The sequence below is a fragment of the Pelophylax lessonae genome (genome assembly GCF_965119305.1).
Source record: "Pelophylax lessonae genome assembly, chromosome: 5".
Taxonomy (NCBI): domain Eukaryota; kingdom Metazoa; phylum Chordata; class Amphibia; order Anura; family Ranidae; genus Pelophylax; species Pelophylax lessonae.
In genome coordinates, this window is record NC_138772.1 from 350,008,545 (window position 1) to 350,033,521 (window position 24,977).

A 24,977-nucleotide genomic window follows, 5' to 3' on the forward strand; every position below is an offset into this window, starting at 1 on the left:
TAATAAACAGACTCTACAGGGTCAGTCAGCATTAAAACATCAATCACCACTGCCAGGGTACACGGGCCGGTCAGCAATATCCAGATACCACATAATCAGAGATTCTTCACCTTATAAGGATGGCTGTCCCAGAGTAACCTCCGCAGTATGTGAGAAAAATATAAAGAAGATCTAGTGCTCTCCATTTGATGCAACCAATTTATTAAGTAATGTAAAATATGCACTCACATAAGGTAAAACATTTCCAAGCCAAATCTGCCCGGTGGATAAGGGGGGCGGTTTAGTTGTATTAAGTGGGACCTATTATAGAGATGAAATGATGAGACTCTTCAGTGACCAAAGCACTTATCGGATCCTTCCAAAGGATCCTATGCTGGAATATAAAGAATAGCTGCATGCTCTAGTCACTAAGGGGGAGTCAAATGGTATCCTTAATCATAAAGAGGCTTTATACTTGGATCCTTTATTTTGTAGGTGGCCTATAATATACTGTCTCCCTAAAATACATAAAAATCTAGATACCCCCCCGGGTCGCCCAATGGTAAATGGGATAGACTCCATTTCGGCCAGGTTAAGTCAATATATTGACCATTTCCTCCAACCTGTGGTACAAAAACGAAATCTTATCTCAAGGATTCAAAGCATATTATCCAAATACTGAACACCTTATCCAGTTCTTCGGATAGTATAATGATCACGGCAGATGTCGGATCATTGTATACTATCATTAGCCACACAGATGCTCTGGAAGCTGTTAAGTGGTCTCTGAAAGCATAGAAGGTTTCTGCATAGGAGTTAAAATTTTTGCCTGAGCAGAAATTATTTTTGGTATAATCATTGCTATTACCTACAGACCAGAGGAGTAGCAATGGGGGCTAAGTTTGCTCCCAGTGTGGCCAGTTTATTTATGGCCCACTGGGAGGAAGACATTTTTTTCCGTAATTTACTCCCCCAGTTGATCTGCTACAGGCAATATATAGACGATTTGATCATGGTCTGGGAGGGAGACATGAGTAGCCTCCAGGAATTCATGAACAGAATGTATATTAATAATAAGAATATCGTCCTCACCTGGAATCTGCAAAATGATAAAAAAACATTTCTAGATTTGGAAATTTATAAGGATGAAGGTCGTTTTAAGACACTGAACTTTTTTAAACCAACGGATCCCAATTCCTTTATTTCTTTGGACAGTTGCCATCACAGGTTGTGGCTGTTTAATATCTCCCGTGGGCAGTTTACACGTCTTAGACTAAATTGCACCTCAGATGTGGATTTTGTGTCACAATCTGAGATTTTGGCAAAAAGATTCCTAGAAAAGGGATACCAACAAGACGGTGTCCAAAAGGAATTGCATCTGGTTGGGAATATGAATAGGGACAGCTTATTCAATAAAGTAAAATCAAGAGGAGTGGACACTGACTTTCGAACAGTTTTCGATTATAGGATTCAACACAAAAAAGTAGAACGCATCATTAGGAAATATTGGGCCATCCTCAAAGAGGATAAGATTCTAGGCCCGGCTTTGTCTGACAATCCTAAGTTTGTGTATCGAAAGGCACCATCCCTGAGTGACAAAATAGCTCCGGGGGTTGTAGATCCCCCCCCGGGTCTAAGGACAATCGTTTGTTTTCCTTTTTGTCTAAATTCTATGCGTGTGGCAAATGTGCCACATGTAAAAGTTTTAAAAAGAACATCAAAAGGAGAAAAGAGTTTGTCTCTACCGCCACACAAAAAATGAATCAAATTAAAAATCTTATAACATGTACTACACATAGTATACATGTTAGAATGCGAATGTGGCTACAGTATATAGGACAAACGTCATGTGCGCTCCATGTACGCTCCATGTACGTGTCGGAGAACACGTAAATAACATCACAGAGGGTCTAGTCACCCATAGTGTTTCCTGACATTTTAGGAACCATCACAAGAGAAATCCGAGTGGACTAAGGTTCTGGGGTATAGAAAAAGTAAATTATCATTGGAGGGGTGGTTATTTTATTTGCCAACTAAGTCGCAGAGAGTCCTTCTGGATTTATGAGGCCAAAGTTTTGGTTCCATTAGGACTCAATGTGGTCTTTGGCCTAAATTGCTTCATTTCAGTTAGATAAATTACGTATAGTTTGTGGCCCATTATGTTTGCATTTTTTTTAGGGATATAAATGCTACATATCACATGATTTTATGTTTTTTATATATAATTTTAGTGATTATATTTTTAATATATTTTTTATTGTGTATTTAAAGTGCATTGTGTGTTGCTGCCACCTGGTGTTTTATTTGGATATGGCCAGGGTCACTCATGACATGAAATGATTAGTTACATGAGTGATTAATTTGTTTTCTAAGGTATTCCGTATTGGAGTATATATTAAGTGTCTCCTATGCTGTGAATGCGGTCTGTTTGAATGTGTTTATCAGATCCCAATTATGTTAATTCACAGCTTGATGATACGGCTACCATTGAGAAAGTATTGCTGTTTTTCAAATCTCTGCCCTCGGCTGTTGTAGGATCTTCCTGTGTAAATGGGAAGTGAGTATTCCCTAGGTGATAGGGAAAGCTTCGTTCAGCAGCTGGGCGGAGCTGTAGTATAAAGAGCCGGGTCTGTGACATGTTCCTCTATCCCTGCTGATGAAGTCCCGCCCTACGTAAGGACACCGCAGTTTTTATTGTCTGCCTGTACTTGTCTGCCTAAATGTAAGTGTAATCTTTAATAAACGTCTTTGGTACATAATACTGGATTACGCTATGGTCTCCCTTTATCTTCCTGCCCACGTGTATGGTATCACACACTGCTGGAGCTGTATTTGAGTTTATTGCTTCATCCCTCTACACTTTGGAGTTAAGGTTGATTACGGATGTATGGATCCATGCTCATATTCCTATGTTTGCGGAGGCAAGATTTTATGCTGAGATCTCTACCAAGTTTTTGTGGCCTGTCCATTAAGTTGGGGACCCATTCATTCTGGTAAGCAGCCATTACCTATCACAGGTGTTTTTCCTCCTGTCTCACCATCTATTGGGATTCCGTCTTTGGATTACAGCTTTCCATCCATTATCCATTCTGGGACTCACGTCTTTTATGGACTTTTGCTTTTGTCACTGCACATGTTTTCATGACTGATGTGGTATTTAAATATACATTTTCTGTCATCTCTTATAGCAGGCTTCACCAAGCAGATGTCTCTTGTGCAGTGTTGGAGTAGAACAAAAAATGTCCCCAAATAATGCCCAGCATCTCAATGCCAATGCCAATGTTTGGCCAAACTGCTGACTTTGCAGCAACTCCTATTTCTAGCTCATGGAATCAGCCCCTTCCATGAATAACATCACAGTGGCAGGTTTTTAGCTACCATTGCTTTGTTCAGAAGCCCTTCCTTGCCTTCCACCAGCATAAATAATGTTGCCAAAACATGCTGTCAGCAGCAGGGACCATAGACACATTGTCCAGCATGCAAGGGCAGGGACGGCACATAGTGTTCATGGCATTCTAGGTAAATTTTCTGTTTGCTGGGAAGAATGTGGGATGGGGTACATTGCTGTAGCTGGTGGTGTTGTCCCATGCTTTGAATGGTTGGTGGCCAGTCCACCTTATTGGATTTGCAATACAAGGAGAAAAATGCACATTTACTGCCACTAATCTAGTACAAAAAGGACCACTTTGACTTGATCTCTTATTTGGACTCGCAATACCTACATGGCCTAAACCATTGCAAACCGTAGCCACTCATATCCTCATTGCTATACGGGTAGCAATCGCCAGACAATGGAAATCTCTACAACCTCCAAATCTCCAAGACATGATCACAATCTTAAACAACCATCTCAGAATGGAATACCTTTTGTCCACAGCCAAATTATCAACTGCAAAATTCTACAAAGACATGGAACCATGGCTTACTGATTCCAGAAGCCCAAAATTGCACTGACTTTCACTTATCAAAATCTACGGAATGTAGTTTGATTTAGTTGACATGTTCTCATTCTCTTTATTGTTCCTAGATAAAATTTTAAAAGGTGGGAGCCATGTCCGAGTGTGGGAATGGGCCGAGTCATCCACCGAACACAGTTTGCTCCTAGAGGGGTGTCCAGGGAAATCGGTGGCACGTCCAGATTCACCATTGGACTATGGACTTACCTGCACACAATGTTAACTTGGTTTCATCTTCAGTTTTTTTCCCTTCTTTTTTTCTGTTCCATTCTTTTTCTTTTCCTCCATCTCTTTTACCCCTGTAACAACTGCATTACTTACAATGAGTCGCTCCTATACTTACTGATTTACATATGACGTTAAACTCGAAACTGTTCTATTTGAGAATCGAATATCTGTTAAACCACAATGCCTACTCTTTATGTAATGCTCAATTTTCTGAAAATCTTCAATAAAACATATTTAGTTAAAAAAAAGTGACACTTTGAAGTGGTGCTTCGTAAGAACTTCTTGATTGCATTTCCAAGTGTTGGCAGGATTCCCTCTCATGCCTGAAAAGAGAAATGTCAGTGGTGGTGACTGCCTCAGTGATGCTTTTAACATTTGTTTAAAAATACAGCAGGCAAGCTTGGCTGCAAGCAGAATTCGGGAACAATGCATTAAACCTAATAATTTCAGACTACATTGAGTCCAAGGCTGATGGCTGATGTGGACACTCGTAGAAATGAAGACTCCATAGATTATTGGGTGCGAAGGCTGAACCCTTGACTGGAACTGCACAGTATGCAGTGGAGCTTCTGTCTTGCCCTGCAACCAGTGTGCAATGTAAAAGGGCCTTCAGCACAGAAGGAGGTTTTGTTACTGAGAGGTGAATCAGCCTGTCCCCCAACACTGTGGACCATCTTACTTTCAATAAATGAACCAGTAGTGATAACTGTTTGTTGCCTTTTCTGGTGCTCCTGCACTCAAAATATTTGTAGACTTTGTCTATTAAAACCTGCCTCTACTGCTTGCCAGCTAACCAACCTGTTTACACACCCTCCAGCCATTGTACAATAGTTGTGGTTATTGTCATTAAAATAATATACTTTAATGTTTATTTTTCCATTTTCTGCCAATTAAATTAATTGTGTATTGTACTAATGCTAGCCCAAGAAGTACACAAACTATACTACTAAACTGTTGTGTCAATTTCTACAAATGTTGAGGGTCTTAGCTATAATTTTAAGAGTACACTTTTCTATAGCTTTTAGACCTGTTGTGGCTGTTGCTTTCACCATTCAATTCAGGCCTTTTATGGCTGGATAAAAAAAAATCAGGTTTAGCCGCCTAACCAACTGCCTTTAAAAAGTATTTCTTGAAATGATTTTACACGTTATTTTATTTCTAAAATGATAAACATGTTATACTTACCTGATCTGCTCCTTCTGGGAGCCCCTGCTGGCCCTGTGGGCTCCTTCTCTTCTGTGTTTCCCCCCATATGTCACATACCATGGGTTCTGGTAGCTAGGAAGCAGGTGATTGCCACAAACAGAGATGTGGTCAAGGTGAGCCAGGGTCATACATGGTGAGGCAGCAGCGTGGACAAGGGGCAGGCAGAGCAAGATCCGGTGTCAAGCCAAAGTTAGTGATAGGGAATCAGGCAGAGCAAAGTCCAGGAGCAGGCCGAGGTCAGTACCAGGAAATCAGGCAGAGAATAGTCAGAGGCAAGCTGTGGTCAGTATGCAGAATCTATTAATTTCACATAGTACATATACATATACATAAAAAATACACACATATCCAAGGTCAACCACATATGTAAACAGGAAAATGCTAGCACATATCTGGTGAGGGATGTCTGACAAAAAAAAAGGGTGGAGGGGAGGGGGGGGAAGGGAGGGGATGATGGGTAAGAACTGGAAAAATATGTGGAACGCTGTACAGTCAACATGTTAGGGGAAATAGAAGCAGAAAAGAGGAGGAGTATTCATGTCAGATCAAAAGATTCAGTTACCTCAAAAGATGACCAAAAAATATCACAAATTGGTAATAGGTCCCCAATGTCTGACATATATATATATATATATATATATATATATATATATATATATATACATATATGTATATACATATATATATATATATATATATATATATATATATATATATATATATATATATATACACAAAGTATATTTGTCTTTATCATGAGCAGGTGGATTAGCCTCCTGATTTCCAGCTTCTTTGTGTTCCTATCTATTAGATCGTGTGTATCTGTTGGCGATTCTTCTTTGCTTTTAAAGATTATTGATATGTTTCTGGACATATACTCCTCTGTTGGCTACTGTTACGCTAGGCATGATGAATTTGTGATAATGTTTAGTCATCTTTTGAGGTAACTGAAACTTTTGATCGGACATGAATACTCCTCCATGTCTTTTCTGCCTCTTTTTCCCCTATCATGTTGACTGTACAGTGTCCCCCATATTTTTCTAGATATTCTATATCGATATTTCTAGATATCCTATCATCCCCTCCCTTCCCTCACCCCCCCTTTTTTATTGTCAGATATGGCTCACCAGATATGTGCTAGCATTTTCCTGTTTTTATATATGATTGACCTTGGATATGTGTGTATTTTATATGTATCTGTACTATGTGAAATTAATACATTGTTTGTACTGTTTGTCCGTTATTAGACATACCAATGCTGAAAAGTGGATCCTGAAGAAGCCCCCTATTTGGGCAAAATGCAATGATCCATATACCTAATACCATGCACTGATTGCACATAACTGTTATATTATACATTTACAGTGTTGATTTAATATATGTCTATGATATCATACTTTTTAAACTTTGTATAAATAAAAGTTGTGTTTTTTGTTTATATATATATATTGTACTATGTGATACTTCTTTTTGGCACCTAAAAATCCCCTTTTCCCATAATCTCTTATTTTGGGGAGATGTGGGGACTTGCCCTTAACTTATCCTATCTGTATAGGGGATAAAGCCATATTTTGTTACAGCCCCCCCCCCCCGCCACCTAATTACCTAACTCCAAATATCCTAACCCCCCCCCCCCCCCATACTCTTCTGCACATAGCAGCTGTCATAGTCCATGCTGTTAGTTTAGTGATCCATACACTATACACCAGAATACACAGCCCCAGAGTAATTCATATCGTAAGTAACCTCTCCGTTTGCGAATATTATTGAGAGTCCCTAGCAAACAAAAAACAACGGATGGAACGCCGTCCGATTTTCGGATTGTGTGTACTGGGCATAAGTATCCACAATAATGCTCAAAGGGGCAAACAATCATTGGTCAGTGCAGCCACCTGACCATGCTGACCAATGGAAAGCTCATCTGACCAATGAACACTCTTTCTATTGCGAGCATTATAATGGATACTCACTCCAAGGTTGCCTATTGTGGTGTATAATATTCAGGCTGCTACACTAGCAGAACAGGATCATGGCCACTATGTGCAGCCAGGTCCAGAGGGAGAGGCCAGGATATTTGAAGGTAGTTCACCTTTTTATTTTTCTTGAAATGGTAAACTTACTCTTTAGGGCAAACTAAATATAAAAGTTAAAAAAGCAATTACACATGTAAAAATCTATTGTCGCTGACAGTGTTTATGAAGGTCATATTGTCACATAACACCACATACAGCTTAACCCCTTCTGGACTGGAAAGTTTTTACCCCCTTAATGACCAGACCATTTTTTGCGTTATGGCACTGCATTACTTTAACTGACAATTGCACGGTTGTGTGCCATTGTACCTACATAAATTGATGTCCTTCTCTTCCCCACAAATAGAGCTTTCTTTTGGTGGTATTTGATCACCTCTATGGTTTTTGTTTTTTGCGCTGTAAACAAAAAAAAGAGCCACAATTCTGAAAAAAAAAAAAAACAATATTTTTTTACATTCTGCTATAAGACAAAGCCAATTAAAAAAAATGCAAAAATCAAATTGTTTCATCATTTTAGGCCAATATGTATTCTGCTACATATTTTTTGGTAAAAAAAAAATCCCAATAAATATATATTGATTGGTTTGCGCAAAAGTTATAGTGTCTACAAACTTTGAGATAGATTTATGGCATTTTTCTTTCTTTTTTTTTACTAGTAATGATGGCGATCGGCCATTTTTAGCGGGACTGCGACATTGGACATTGGACAGCGGACAGATTGGATACCTAACTGACACTTTTGACACTTTTGAGGGGACCAATGACATTACTACAGACATCAGTGCTAAAAATATGCACTGCTACTGTACTAATGACACTGGCAGGGAAGGAGTTAACACCAGGGGCGATCAAAGGGTTAAGTGTGTCCCTAAAGGATACTTTCTAACTATGTGGGGGATGGACTCAGGTCCATAGCAGGTTTTAGGTTCCTAAATAGCAGGAACACAAGATCCCTGTGTTCATCTCTGACAGAATGGCGGTCTGCCTTGTTAAATACGGTCCGCCGTTTTGTCTCTCTGGTGAACGATCACGGGTGGACCCCATTGATTGGCGCCCCCACTGGCTATTGAACGAAACAACATACATGTACATCAGTTTGCGAAATAGAGCCGACTTGCCGCAGTATATGTACTGCTGGCGGTCAGCAGGTGGTTAAAGGCATCTTCCAAGCATGTAACTGAAGGGATTGATTTTTTTTGTCCATATTGTCCTCAAAGTCATATTAAAAGAAGGACCATCTCCTTATTGTATGGTCATTTTTTTTTCTTTGGTAAATGTCCCCCATGGTAGTGCCCATCTCCCTATGTACATTTTTTGCATATTTGACTTGGCAATGACTGACAAGGAATGCAGTGTCAAAATGTGCCCATAGAGATGGATGGGTTTGATTTTAAAGTGAAATTTAACTGTATCTGTGCACCACAAACTGAAAAATATATTTAATTCATATTTAATATTCAAAGCAAAATTACCCACACATCCACGTATGCATGTTTCATTTTGTTGAGGAATAACTTTAAAAAACACTCCCTAGAGTTTCTAAATTCTAGCTTCAGCCAGTTGGAGTAAGGGCAGATGAATCATGAAGCATTTACTTCCTGGAATCCATCTGCCCTCAAGCATGCAGGCAGGAGAGTGTGATCCACTAAGGTCTTGCTTTTAATGCTAAATGGGGTTATAGGGTAAGAATCAATATCCCATTGATAAAGAAGGAATTAAAATGTTTGGTTAGAATTCAATTGTTTGGATATTCCAAAATAGTTTCGGAAGTTTACTGATGGCTTCTATTTGGGGTCAGAGTATAACTGTACTGAAAGGCATTCACATGTCATTACAAAAGGGGTTTGCAGTGCAAGAGTAAAGACTCCCGATTGTTGCTAAAGGAGAAGAGGAAAGACTTGTAATGTCCCCAAGCTAGCATGAACACCATCTGAATAAAGGTATGTACATAAATATATATTTTTAGTTCAGACTATGAAATTATTTATTGGAGTTTATTTACTAAAAGTAACTGGGCTGTTCACTTTGCAAGGGAATTTTCCACAGAGCTTAGTGAATGAGACCAAGCTCTGCCTACTTCCATCATGCAATCATGTGCAAGCAAACATGCGGCTTTCTTTTTCCTTGCACATGATTGGGTATTATTTTGCAAAATAAAAATCACAAAACTCTGGGGAAAATTCCTTTTTTAAATTGAACAGCCTTTGTAAATCAATCCCAATATATTGTTTATATATATATATATATATATATATATATATATATATATATTCTTATAAGGGATTTTATTTTTATTTATAAGTGAAATCTAGTATTTTTCAAACTGTGCCAGGTTGATTTACATGAATAAGTTACAGAGCTGTCTTAAAGGAATATGTCCCGTAGTGAAAAAAAAAATACTTTGTTTCTTTCTGGAGGCCTATTTCCACTTTGTGTAGATTAAATAATTGGCTTTTCTAGTGATTCCAGTGCCGGTTAATGAGACCAGAGGGCTTTAGTCATTAGCCTCATTAAGAAAGTTGTAAAACAGAAACAGCAGGAAAATGGAGTCACAATTTTAGCATTCTCTGACTTCTAAGGCGAAAAAGAAACTGAAATTAGCAAAGGTCATTGATTTATGAAGTGGAATAGACTAGATCCTTATATATAATCAAAAATCTGCGCATACAGCACAGAAAACTGAGGATCAATTTACAGTAGAATGCTTAGTGTGGCTGATTTATTTTTTTACGCACGTTTTGGCACATGCTCATTTCAGTATTTGTGCAAAAATCCCCAAATATAGACAAATGTTTCCTTATTGTTAACTTTTCTTTTGGCTTTCATAGTTTTTCATAAATGTATTAGATACAAAGTGATAAGGCATAGTGCTATAGTCTGCCTCTTGATGTGTTTCTTGACAATAATGGGTTGAAGTAGACAGATTTTGAGGCATAGGGACTGCTTTACTCATGGAACAGGGGTTGTTTATTTATCAAGGTAAATGCTCATTTTAGAAAATGTATGCTCACTTACTGTACAGTGCACGATAGTAAATGAAATAAAGCCCTTCTTTCATTAATTGCTCAATCATGTGCGAGAATTTTTTTTTAAAAAATAAGAATTTTTTTCTTGCACGTGATCGGGTATTAAGATGAGCTGAATGTACCTGGGTTCTTTTCATGGCAGTTACACAGAACATAACTAAAGTTTGGGTGCTGAATCCAAATCCTATGGAAGTCAATGTGAGCCAAATGTTAAAAACAGTAATGGACATCGTTCATGGCATTGTCCTATAAATGGCATGGGGAGCTGGGCACTGCCCTGAGGAATGTTTTTTTTTTTTATTCTGTTTGGTGGGTAGCATCAGTTTTAATAATGCTTTAGGGTCAACAATAAAAATGCTAAATTCCCTTAACCACTTGCCGACCACCCCATGCAGATTTACTGTGGCAGGGTGGCTCGGCTGCGCATAATCATGTAGCTCTACATGGTTATTTGCATGCGGCTTCGATGGCGCACACACGCCGCCAGAGCCGCGCTCCCGCTGTGATTAGACACAGCGGGAGCCAGACCGCGGGAGGAGTGGGCTCGATCACCACTGGCCTCCCGGGATCTTTGGCTAGAACAACAGAAGAGCCGCCTGCCTATGTAAACAAAGCAGGCGGCTCTTCTGCAAGAGACGCAGGGAAAGATAGTGTGAATCAGCTAAGCTGAATAACCGATCTATCTCTGCCTCTCTCCAACTCACCCCCCCCACACAGTTAGTAAGCACAATAGGGAACACATTTAACCCCTTGATCACTCCAAGTGTTTACCCCTTCCCTGCCAGTGTCATTTATACAGTAAATATTATTTAGCACTGATTACTATATTAATTTTACTGGTCCCCAAAAAATGTCAAAAATGTCAGTTAGGGGTCTGATCTGTCCGGCCACAATGTCGCAGTCCTGATTAAAATCGCTGATCGTCACCATTACTAATAAAAATAAATAAATAAAAAGTCCATAAATCTATCCCGTAGATTGTAAACGCTATAACTTTTGCGCAAACTAATTAATATACACTTTTTGGGATTTTTTTTTTTTTACCAAAAATATGTAGCAGAATACAAATTGGCCTAAACTGATAAAAAAATTTGATTTTTTTAAATTTTTTTATTGGGGATTTTTTATAGCAGAAAGTAAAAAAAATGGCGTTTTTTTTTTTTCAAAATTGTCGCTCTTTTTTTGTTTATAGCGCAAAATCTAAAAACCGCAGAGGTTATCAAATACCACCAAAAGAAAGCTCTATTTGTGGGGAAAAAAAGAAGATCAATTGTATTTGGGTACAACACCACACAATTGTCAGTTAAAGCAACGCACTGCCGAATCGCAAAAAATGGCCTGGTCATTAAGGAGGTAAAACCTTCTGGAGCTGAAATGGTTAAATAACATATCTGGGGGATGCCCCTAATCTTTCCTTGAACTGATGTATCTGTATAATGTATGCCACCTACTATAGAAAAACTGACATTTACAAAGAAAAAAAAAACTAAATTTAAATTGCTGGCAAATTTTAGCTTCAGGCAATATATTTGTTCATAAACAAAGTGATCTGGTATTCCGTTCAACTTTACCAGCCCCCTAGCCTAGATGAGGGTATAATTTAGATAATGGGTGTCCAAACTTTTCACTTTGAGGGCTACATGGTAAATTTTACACAAATTCAGGGGCTGAAAAAAATCAAGTTTTCAAGAATCCACAGTAAAATAGGATAGAATTCGACAGGCAGCTGGCAGCAGTGCTCCTCCCTGCTTATTTCTGTTTTGTTCAGAGCTCCCTGCACGTTTGTGTCCCTCTTAGAGCCCCCAACTTATTTGTGTCCCCATCAAAGCTGTATTACATTTATGTTCTCCTCAGAGCCCCCCCACACACATCTGTGTCCTTTCTGAGCCCCCCTGCACACATTTCTGTCCATTCAGAGGCCCCAAACACACATTTGAGTCCCCCTAAGACTCCCTCGTGCACATTTCTGCCCGCTCAGAGCCCCCCTCTGCACATTTGTGCCCCATCACACCCCCCTCACACACATGTATGTCTCCTCAGAGCTCCCCACTTTTTGTGTCCCCTTCAGAGCCTCCCCATGCACATTTGTGTCCCCATCGCAGCCTCTCTCGCACACATTTATGTTCCTTCAGAGCCCTCCACATTTTTGTGTCCTCCTCATAGCCCCCTAATTCACATCTGTGTCCCCATTGCAGCCTCCCTTGCACACTTTTTTGACCCCTCAGAGCCCCTCACGTACATTTATGTCTCCCTCAGAGCCCCTCCCACTTTTTTGTGTCCTCCTCAGAGCCCTCCCCATCACAGCCCCCCTCAAAAAAAAAGAGTGTGCCTGCAAAACAAACTAGCAACAAACCACTATCTTTAGTGTAGATCTGCTGCACCTTCCAGCTCCGGTCCTGATGTTACACAGGCAAGCTGTGTAAAAGACACTTATGTTAACAGTGGGTGGGATCTGGAAGGTGCAGCAGGTCTCCACTAAAGTACTTCATTAGTGGTCCTAGCAATCAAAAGAACAATGCAGCGCCGGGAGGGGTGGGCATTGTCAGGTTGCAGGACTCGCTCTGCATACTGCTAGGGAAGGGGAGTATGCAGCGCAAATCCTGTAACCTGCCAAAGCTTAAGCAGAAACAATAAAGAGAAAACAGAGGGCGCACCGGCCTAGCGCATTACCTCAAAAAAATAAAAATTGGCTTTAATAAAAGTAAGTACAATTTTATACTCACAAACAAAGATATCATAAAAAGCATATCAACTGAATAGTCGCATCACAGTAATAAAGTCCTTGCAGCGACTGGCTAACGTGTTTTGAGAACATGCCTCTTCCTCAGAGCCTGCCTTCAGCAGGCAGGTCCTCATAACGCGTTAACCAGTCCCTGCAAGGACTTCATTACTGTGATGTGACTATTCAGGTGCTGTAACAACATTGTTGATATGCTTTTATGATATCTTCGTTTGTGAGTATGAAAGTGTACTTACTTTTTTATAGGTAATGCGCTAGGCCGATGCGCCCTCTGTTTTTTTTTTCTTGTTTTTTAGCTCATTCGGACAACCCCAGTCTTTAGAGGGCAGCAAGACAAGCGCTATCTTGGAAAAGTAGCATTTAAGCCCTGAGAGCCTCTCTGCGTGAGGCCGACCTTCAAGGGCAGGAAAGAGGAGTGTTTGGGGAAAGCTTAAGCAGAAATTGGTCCCTGCAATGAGTTTGAGGATGTCAGGGTGCCAGGAAACCAAACCACATGAAGATGCAAGTAAAATAAAGTGATTTATTTATTCAACAATAATAGCCGGGGTCAAGTTCGGAAGCGGGGAAGTCATCCAGGCCGGGATCGAGTCTAGGAACAGGTAGTCATCCAAGCTGAGATAAAGACCAGAAGTGGGTAGTCTGCCAAAGTTGGGTCGTCGTCTGATGCGGGGTCGTCTGTCGATGTGGAATCCAAAGCCAGGAAGGTCGTCAGCTAAGCCAAGTCATGCACGGAGAAACCACAGAGACCAGAGGACTGCTAACAGTGATGCACCTTGGAGCACAAACGCAAGGGCAAGGTCTGAAAGCCATCAGGTGATAAATATAGTCAGGTGTGCAACATCATCACTGAGCGACGCCCAGGCAGCAGACAAGTGATGATGCAAACAGAGGTTATAAGAGACAGCAGTCTGCACATGTCCAAGATGGATGCCAACAGGAAGGCAAGGTAAGACCTTGACAGAGGATTCAAGCTGCGGGCTGGAAAATACATCCTAGCGGGCTGGGTGTGGCCTGACGGCCATACTTTGAAGACCTCTGGTAAAGATAACCCCACAAAAAAAAAAACCGGCATGGGTCTCTCCCTAAAAGTACATACAGTACAAGACTGTTATCTATGATAAAGATTTGGTATTTAGTACACAATTTTCAAAAACTTCAAAATCTGAACGTAAGAGCAATTGTCTTGGCTAGCAGACTAAACACGAATGCTTTATGCCTAGTAGAACTAGTGCCAACATGAAAAGTCCTAAAGTATTAATAAACTCACATATTCTACCAGTGAGCTGGCACATTTAGAGTTCTTAAATCTCATCTCTGTGCAACCAGGCTCTTACAGAACTTTTTATAATTGTGTACCGATGGGAGTTAGGAGTTATTACATTTTCCAAAACATTCAGAATAAATGGCACTGCAACACTGATCAAAATATGTGTTTCCCCACATATTTCTGCAATTCTTAGTCCTGACGCCAGCCTTAATTAGTATTCAGTTCATATAATCTGGTTTTCACATGAGATGCACATGGAAAAATCACAAATAGGGGTCAGATAAACTCCAAAAACAAATGGAATCACATTTGTATTTTAGGCATACAACAGCTTATCTAGGATGTATAATCTGTATCATACACTCTATAAGAAACTACACTTTTATGTGTTCTGTGTCTGTGCACATCACAATGGTATAGTAAATTTGGTGAGGATATAACATATGCACATAACCCCTAATAAACCAGGCCCTGTGCATATGATGTTTAAGTATAAACAAAGCTTGTGGACTAAGCAAGAAATTGCTGAGTATTCTCATCTCAGCCCTGTCTGGTCATGATGATGTGGTATCAGAATAAGAGCTACTGTACATCACTGCCCTTACACTGTCGGGACTCACAACTACCATTCTACTTGCATGGAAAACAGCATGGTCCTGTCCATCTGCCCACACAGAAACCTGGCTGATGCGGGAAATGAAAAGTTCTTTCTTCATGCAGGAAGGACCCATTGTAAAAATGGTGCAGGCATAGGTGTGCGCAGCCTATTGTATCAGGGTGTGCACCCTAAAGATCAAACACGTGTGTGTGTGTATATATATATATATATAACCCCGGCAAATTGATCTCCCTGCCGTCATAGTGAAAAAGAAGAGTGTTAACACTTCTCTGATAGCAGAGCCAGTAAGAGGGAGATCTTTCCCATCTTCTTGCCGGCCCACAGAGTGATAATACTAATGCGCATGGGGTGATTAGGGTGTGTCCAGGCACATCCTGCACACCCTATGCACATGCTTATGGGTGCAGGGGAGGTAGCAGTACAGTACATTGACTGGATTGGTAAATACTCTGAAAACAGCACCAGGAGAGGGTTATTGAACAAAGAAAGTGCAAATGATTTACCATATAGTGTAGTTATTTTCTAAAAACATCAGCAAATTTAAAATCATTGTACACTTTCAAATGTTTTAAAGTGTTAGTAAACCCACAACAGTAAAATCAGTCTGTATATGCAGCAAAGCATGCTGTGAACCCTAAGGGGTTAATCCACTGTAAAAAAGGCTGTTTGATCCTGTCTTATCTGATCCTTCCCTTCTTCTACCATCCCCTATCCATCTCATGAAAAGAGGGAGCCTTGGGGGCAAGCTGCACATGTTCAGTTTGGTGTGTATTTATAGAATTTTTCTTGGGAGAGTGTATGTGATCAGCACAGGGCCAATCAGCACTGTGCATACAGCCCATTAACTCCTGCTGCGCCTTCTCTGCCTCACCACTGACTGTCCTCATCTTAGCACAGCATTTTACCCTGCCATTAACACACTACTATTATCCCACTGGACCATTCTGCGAAGTATCCCTGATACTCAGGTTTATCCACTAATCAGGATCCCCATCTCCCCTGTGGTGTCCAGCGGTACATGAGGCTGTCACAGTGCACAGGGGATCTAACAGATTATTTTGTGCGACACATCGATTTCTGCAATTGCTCCAATGAGCCATCCACTTCCCCTGTTGTAAAGTAGACAGCTTTAACTCATGCCTGCTATTTTGTGCTTCTGAGCCCAGAACGTGTATGTGATTTTAATTCAATAACAATGTTGTTATTTGGTGAATGGTGGAGGATTGCTACATTAATGTTAATAATATTGTCTTTTGCAGTCCAATAAACGTGTAACCTTTTTCACTACAAAAACGTCTAGGGTCACTTGATACCTGCTTCTCTGGGAAACCTTCCCTTTTTTTATACACTAATCACTATGCAGCTTTAACCTGCACAACACTAGACTGAGGCCCCCAGGGATTCTGGGATATTTGGTTTCTTCATAGTAAGTGTCAGTTCTCAGACTACAGATAGAGGTCATGCATTAACCTTTGCAGCTTGCCCCATGTTTGATCACAAACAGAAACATCTGACAGTGAATTGTGGTTTACTCTACTTTAGACTGTACATATAGGCCAACAAATGTGGCCATGAAACGAATAGGTCAAGGCACATCTTATGTAGGTGAAAAATGTAAGGTGCAGGTAGGAAGGTTTATAATGATTTTAAATATTACTTTCTTACAACATGTATACACCACTAGATCCACAATGCACCAAAATCCTAAATACCCGCTTGAGTTATTGGTTTACAGCTTTTCTAATAGAAGACTCCACTGTGATGCACATTATTTGTAATTAGTTTCATTTCGGTAACACATCTTTAAGGGTCCTTTCACATGGGACGGAGTCCGTTCTGCTTAACAAGGGAACGATCTGCCGATCCCTGCTGAGCAGGCAGATGACAGCTCTGTCTCCGCTCTCTGTGCGGAGACGGAGCTGTCAGATCCTCGCTGTCCTCTATGGGGAGATTGGATGAGAATGAACCACCTGTCCCTTCTCATCCGATCCTATCCGATTCGATCTGCCAGATGGATGGAAAATAGGGTTTTCATCCATCCGGATTTCACGGATAGGATCGGAAATCGGATAGCAGCGGGTGTCAGCGGAGATGTCTGCCCCATAGGGATGCATGGAGCATCCGATCCAGTCCTCCTGAAAAACTGACAGGTGGATCGGATCAGATCGCCCGAGTGAAAAGGGGCCTAAGTTTCCTCCATATCTAAAGAGTAGCAATCACTGTTGTTTTTTACATTCCAACACCGAGATAACACCAGGTGGTTATAATGAAGGCTGACCAACCCATTTGCAAATCACTTTGAGAAAGGACATGGTGAAACAAACATAGGTTTCTTCAAAAAAGGGAAAGATATGAATTTGTACAAAGGTGTGCAAAAGCCTTGGCAATGTATATAGTTTGTGGAAAAAATATACACGAAGTATATACCACGCGCCAGAGATGGGGTACCAGGTGGATATATAAATAAACAAATAAGATAAATACTATTAAATGGGAATAAAAGCAGCTGCTGTATAAAAAAGGATATAGTGTAAAAAATGGACTTTAAAAGAAAGGCCACATACAGCGCTTGCTAGCTGTAATTTAAATAAAATATATGTACGGAAATTCCCAATAATGATAAACCAATTGCATGAATGACTCAATAAAATTAATTAAAAAGTATATAAATTCCACAATAAAATTGATAATAAGTGAAAGATGATTTGTGCTCAAATTATATCCCTTAGTGCATGAGTGGCTGTGACATAAATTAATATATATATATATATAAAACAATTGATATATATATAAAACAATGAATAATGTGGTATACATAATATTACAATTCAAAAGAATAAAACATTCCAATATAAGGTAGTGACTTTGTGCTCAAAATTTATAGTCCTTGGTGAGAGTGATTCTTCACAATAGGAAGGTGCAAATGCTGTGACTTGATTGGCTACAGTGTCGATTCCTTCTCCCAAATGAATGAAAGAATTGGATCACTTACCGGATGCAGTGGGTCTCATATGCCATATGACATTAAGACCATTCACGCTTTGGTGGCCTCCTGGGCCAAAGAGGTTCCCCTATTGACGGTCCTGTGGATTAGTAAAGCTCCTCTGGACTCCGGGGTACATCAACCCAATGTTTATGAGAAGGAGAAGAAAGAAAGCTCCAAATAGCGTAATACAGTCAATAATTTAGTTTATTACCCTTACATAGGGTGCCGAACACGAATGCATGAACGTCTGAAGACGTCACCGGATGTGACGAAATGCGTCAGCTTGGACCGCATAACGTCACGACGCTGCCCTGAGTGGAACACAAGCCGGAAGTAGCCCGTTGATACCGCGAGGAAGACGCGCAGCCCGCACCGCTGACCACCAGGGAGTGTTTTTACTTCACGTTCATGTTCGGCACCTTATGTAAGGGTAATTAACTAAATTATTGACTTTATTACACTATTTGGAGCTTTCTTTCTTCTCCTTCTCATAAACATTGGGTTGATGTACCCCGGAGTCCAGAGGAGCTTTACTAGTCCACAGGATCGTCCATAGGGGAATCTCTTTGGCCCAGGAGGCCACCAAAGCGTGAATGGTCTTAATGTCATATGGCATATGAGACCCACTGCATCCGGTAAGTGATCCAATTCTTTCATTCATTTGGGAGAAGGAATCGACACTGTAGCCAATCAAGTCACAGCATTTGCACCTTCCTATTGTGAAGAATCACTCTCACCAAGGACTATAAATTTTGAGCACAAAGTCACTACCTTATATTGGACTGTTTTATTCTTTTGAATTGTAATATTACGTATACCACATTATTCATCGTTTTATATATATATATCAATTGTTTTATATATATATTTATTTATGTCACAGCCACTCGTGCACTAAGGGATATAATTTGAGCACAAATCACCTTTCACTTATTATCAATTTTATTGTGGAATTTATATACTTTTTAATTCATTTTATTGAGTCATTCATGCAATTGGTTTATCATTATATGGAATCTCCATACATATATTTTATTTAAATTACAGCTAGCAAGCACTGTATGTGGCCTTTCTTTTAAAGTCCATTTTTTACAATGTATATAGTTTACCTAGAATTCTCAAACTAGAGTTACATTTAAGTATGTCTCAAATGGGTTTGGAGACAAATAAATATTTTAGTTTTGAGAGCAATTCAGTCATTGTGGCCATAGGTTTGTTTACAAAAGTCGTATTGTCCGGTAGGCTTAAACATAAGAATTAACACCACAGAGTTTTTTTTATTTCTGGCCTCAGTAACTTTACTGTGTTATGTCTGCCAGCCACATTAGATTGCCTGTAATTGGATGTTTTGTATTAGGAAAGAATGACAAACATGTGTAAATGAATAGCTGCTTTGGAGAAACACCTTGTAAAACCATTTCAAATTGCATCAGATCAGTTCCTGCTGGAATAAAATGTACAAAAGACCAACAAAGGCATGTAACATGCCACTACTCAGAAAATTAGAACAACGTTCCGTGTTCATTAGGAAAATAAATATTTCTACAGTAACTAACCACAGAAACCACTAATATTTAGTCTTTAATAATTTTGAAACTCTATATTTTGCTGAATGCAACTATTAACACAAATTACAGTTTAAGTTAGTAAAGGAGAACTTAGGCCTAAACTCAAACTTGTTTATTGCATTAGTACTTTAACCGCTTGCTGACCATATACTGCACATATACAGTGGCAAGGAGGCTCTCCTGGGCAGGATCACGTACCTGATCTGCGTGCAACGATAGGGAGCACGCCCACGTGCCCCCACCGCCCCGGCTTTGCTGCCTTTGGCTGCAGCATGAACCAATCAGTGGGTGCCAGCCTCTGATTGGTTCACAGCACCCGATGATCGGCTCCGGACATTACCGAAGAGAGCCCTGTGTAGGTGAACATACACAGAGCTCTCTTCCAGCAGCAGCAATGTGCTGTTTTTTTTTTTTTCTTCCTTCAGGAATTAAAAAAAACAGCACATTTTTTAGTAAAAATAGCACACAGCAAACACATGTTGGCCACACAATTAACCCTTTGATCGACTGCTCACAACGTTGTTATTTGGTGAATTGTGGAGGATTGCCATATTAATGTCAACATTTTTCTTTTTTGAAGTCCAATAAATTTGTAACCTTTTTCACTGCAAAAACGTCTGGGGTCACTTGATACCTTCTTCTCTGGGAAACTTTCCCTTTTTTATACACTAACTGCTATGCAGCTTTAACCTGCACAACACTAGACTGAGAGACCCAGGGATTGAGGGATAGAGTGGGATACAGTGACAGCACTGATCACTATATTGGTGTCACTGGTTCCCAAAAAAGTGCCAAAAGTGTCAGTGCGTTGTCCAATTTGTCGGTCTCAATATCGCAGTCCCACTATCAGTTGCTGATCGCTGCCATTACTAGTAAATAAAATAAAAAAATCTATAAATATATATACAGTATCTCACAAAAGTGAGTACACCCCTCACATTTTTGTAAATAATTTATTAGATCTTTTCATGTATCAACACTGAAGAAATGACACTTTGCTACAATGTAAAGTAGTGAGTGTACAGCTTGTATAACCATGTAAATTTGATGTCCCCTCAAAAAAACTCAACATACAGTCATTAATGTCTAAACCGCTGGCAACAAATATGAGTAGGCCCCTAAGTCAAAATGTCCAAATTGGGCCCAAATTGTCAATATTTTGTTTGGCCACCATTATTTTCCAGCACTGCCTTAACCCTCCTGGGCATCGAGTTCACCAGAGCTTCACAGGTTGCCACTGGAGCCCTCTTCCACTCCTCCGTGATGATATTGAGGAGCTGGTGTATGTTAAAGACCTTGCGCTCCTCCACCTTTCGTTTGAGGATGACCCACAGATGCTCAATAGGGTTTAGGTCTGGAGACATGCTTGGCCAGTCCATAACCTTTACCCTCAACTTCTTTAGCAAGGCAGTGGTTGTTTTGGAGGTGTGTTTGGGGTCGTTATCATGATGGAATACTGCACTGGAGCCCAGTCTCCAAATGGAGGGAATCATGCTCTGCTTCAGTATGTCACAGTACATGTTTGCATTCATGGTTCCCTCAATGAACTGTAGCTCCTCAGTGCCGGCAGCACTCATATAGCCCCAGACAAATGACACTCCCACCACCATGCTTGACTGTAGGCAAGACACACTTGTCTTAGTACTCCTCACCTGGTTGCCACCACACACATTTTGACACCATCTGAACCAAATAAGTTTATCCCATGTCCTTGGTATGCTTGTCTTCAGCAAATTGTGTGTGGGCTTTCTTGTGCATCTTGCTTAGAAGAGGCTTCCTTCTGGGACGACAGCCACGCAGATCAATTTGATGCAGTGTTCAGCATATGGTCTGAGCACTGACAGGCTGACCTCCGACCCCTTCAACCTCTGAAGCAATGCTGGCAACACTCATACGTCTATTTCCCAAAGACAACCTCTGGATATGACGCTGAGCATGTGCACACAACTTCTTTGGTCGACCGTGGCGAGGCCTGTTCTAAGTGGAACTTGTCCTGTTTACCCGCTGTATGGTCATGGCCACTGTACCGCAGCTCAGTTTCAGGGTCTTGGCAATCTTATTATAGCCTAGGCCATCTTTATGTAGAGCAACGATTCTTTTTTTCAGATCCTCAGAATGTTCTTTCCTGTGAGGTGCCATGTTGAACTTCCAATGACCAGTATAAGAAAAAGAGAGTGATAACACCAAATTTAACCAACCTGCTCCCCATTCACACCTGAGACCTTGTAACACTAATGAGTCACATGACACCAGGGAGGAAAAATGGCTAGTTGGGCTCAATTTGGACATTGTCACCTAGGGGTGTACTCATTTTTGGTGCCAGCGGTTTAGACATTTATGGCTGTGTATTGAGTTATTTTGAGGGGACAGCAAATTTACACTACTATACAAGCTGTACACTTACTACTTTACATTGTAGCAAAGTGTCATTTCTTCAGTGTTGTCACATAAAAAGATATAGTAAAATATTTACAAAAATGTGAGGGGTGTACTCACTTTTGTGAGATACTGTATACACACACACACAAACACACACACACACATATATATATATTTTTTTTATTATTATTTATTTATTTATATTTTTAATAGATTTTCTTTCTTTACTAGTAGTGGCAGCGATCAAACCAATCAATATACGCTTATTGGGATTTTCTTTACTAAAAGTATGTAGCAGAATACAATTTGGCCTAAATTAAATGAAGAAATTCGATTTTTCTACATTTTTTTTTTATTGGATATGCTTTATAGCAGAAAGTAAAACATATTTATTTTTTCAAAATTGTCAGTCTTTTTTTTTTTTATATAGCGCAAAAAAAAAAAAAAATAACGCAAAGGTGATCAAATTCTACCAAAAGAAAGCTCTAATTCTGGGGGGGGGGGGGGGGGAAACAGGAAAAATTATTTATAATTAAAAAAAATGTAATTGGGAACAGGGTTGCACGACCGCGTAATTGTAAGGTAAAGTAACGCAGTGCCATATCACAAAAAAAAAGGTTAAATCCTAACTCCAGGTTTACTTTCACTTAATATAGTTTGTTGCACTCATTTTCCTTCGTAAATGTGGCAAAGCTTCAGTTTGTAAAGAATATCCAATGAGATGCAAGAAATTTTATAGAAAAAATGCATTTTTTCATTTGCAAAGTACACAGTCTATATAACTTTAATAATCCAACCCCCATCGAAAACATGTTGAAAATACTTTGAAAATGACAGTAGCCAATGTAATCTGTACTATGAATACCATTTTAATAAAGTAAAACGGATTCCAATTTCAGTTGAAAATTATAAAAAGGTTTATGAATAGCTACAATATCATACAGAAGATTTCAAAATCTAGTTAGGTCAGTTACCAGTCAATATAAATTCTTCATAAAGACTTATTTATTTATTCCCGTGTAGTATCTCTATATGCAGTAATTATTTTGCCATTCTGTAGCAACGTTGACATCTTCCTTGGTCACTGCTTTTGATGGCTGCTTCTCCTAGTTATTCGAACTACTAGTGCCAAAATCAAATGAATATGGTGACAAAAGCCCATCACTAAATAATTGGACAATATGTAAATTGCACAGCGTGTTTTAGGTTCATGGATCACTGGCATGTAAATGTGTACAGAATACGTAAAAAAATTCAAAACCCAGCTGTGAAAACAGTAAACAATAGAGAGCAAAATGTGTCTCATACAAGATCCATGTCAAGTCAATCACTGCTAAATCCCAAAGGATGTCTGTCACTTTTCTTGACAAAATAGCAAACAGTTTACACTTTTAAAGTCTACATGGCTGTGTTCTTTTATAGAAACCATATCTTTGCTTTTTCGTAATGTAAAATGCAGGAATTATTGTGCATGAAACTGGAAAAAGCTCAGAAGTCAATGGAATCCAGGACTGTACGCTTTGCAACATATGTGTTCAAATGTATCATATGTCACCATGTAGATCCATCAGTTATTATATGAACATGGTATGAAATGTTCTCCTTTTGTTCTTCTGGCTGCAGGCTTGAGTTTATTATAAAGCCATGCTGACCGTACATCTTGTTTCATTATTTTAACAAATGTTTGATAATCATGCACATATAATACTTATTCTCAACCTAAAAGAAACATAAAAAATGATAGATGTGATGTTTATAGACATTTATATATTTTAAAATAACATTTACGACTCACAAGATGCAATATATTTTCTCAGTGGGAATCACTTCATGTGGAGTCTGCCTGATTCAAGATTGTCCCTTACAATTACAAATAAAACAAGAAATCATAGATATGATCTAAGGCCTGCAACTGCAACCATATTTAAAGCTGAATTTTAGAAATGATTTTCTATCTTGCCTTTGACTATTTGCTGCAATATTCATCTTCAATGTGGAGCTGTCTCCACAATAATTCCTCTTCTGCCACTGGATGTTCTAAGTCTTTTGAGTTAAATAATAGCCAGAATCATTCAATACAATTTATTTGAGCCTTGGTGTCATCATGCATCCTAGATTTACAGCACCCCTGGACTAACATGTCATTACAGGAGGTTGAGGTCAAAGAAGGGGGTGAAAATCTGGACTTCAGTTTCAATTATACAGATGTTTTAGATTCTTACAAATGTATTCTGTTAGCTGTGTAAGGAGGTTTACCTACCAAAGGAGTTGAAAATCTAAACTTGATAAATTGCATGAATTTTAAAGCGTAACTCCACTTTTGTTGAGAAAAAACATTCCCCTCTGGGAGATATACGTACATTGCAGGGATTTTAACAAACTTTTTTTCGATTCCTTCCTTTTGGTATTCTGAAGAAATCATTATTTGTTCCTCTGTGCCTCTGTGCTGAGTGGGTCAAATTGGAGTGGTTTCATAATTATCTTTCAGCTGTGGCAGCTGCAGAGCTCTAATGAGGAAATCTGCTGGGCCTTCATCCCTTTAGACGTGTTCCTATTGGGAGTATCTCACCAAAAATGACATTTTTGTTGCAGGGGATGCCAGAAATCTGACTTCTTAGGCAGACTTCTGGGAAAATTGGTGAGCCAATCACACAAGCAGGAAATGATGTTTCTGGGGTGTGGTCAGTACACATTCTGTGTACAGAACAGCTCCAGGTAGCCATATTGCATTGCATTTTCAGAAAATTATAACAGCTGTAGATTAAAAAGGAAAGGTCATTTTTAATAGCATTTAATTACAATATGATTTGTGTTGCAATTGTATATGCTATATTGTTTTTTCTTTATTTGCTGATTTTTTTCCCCACGAAAGTGGAGTTGCCCTTTAAGTTCAGTTATGAAATTACATGAAAAGTACATTTCAGTTCCCTTTGAATACTTATTCATGTGTAAATAAAAAAGTTAACAGAAGTTTGCAACACGATTGAATA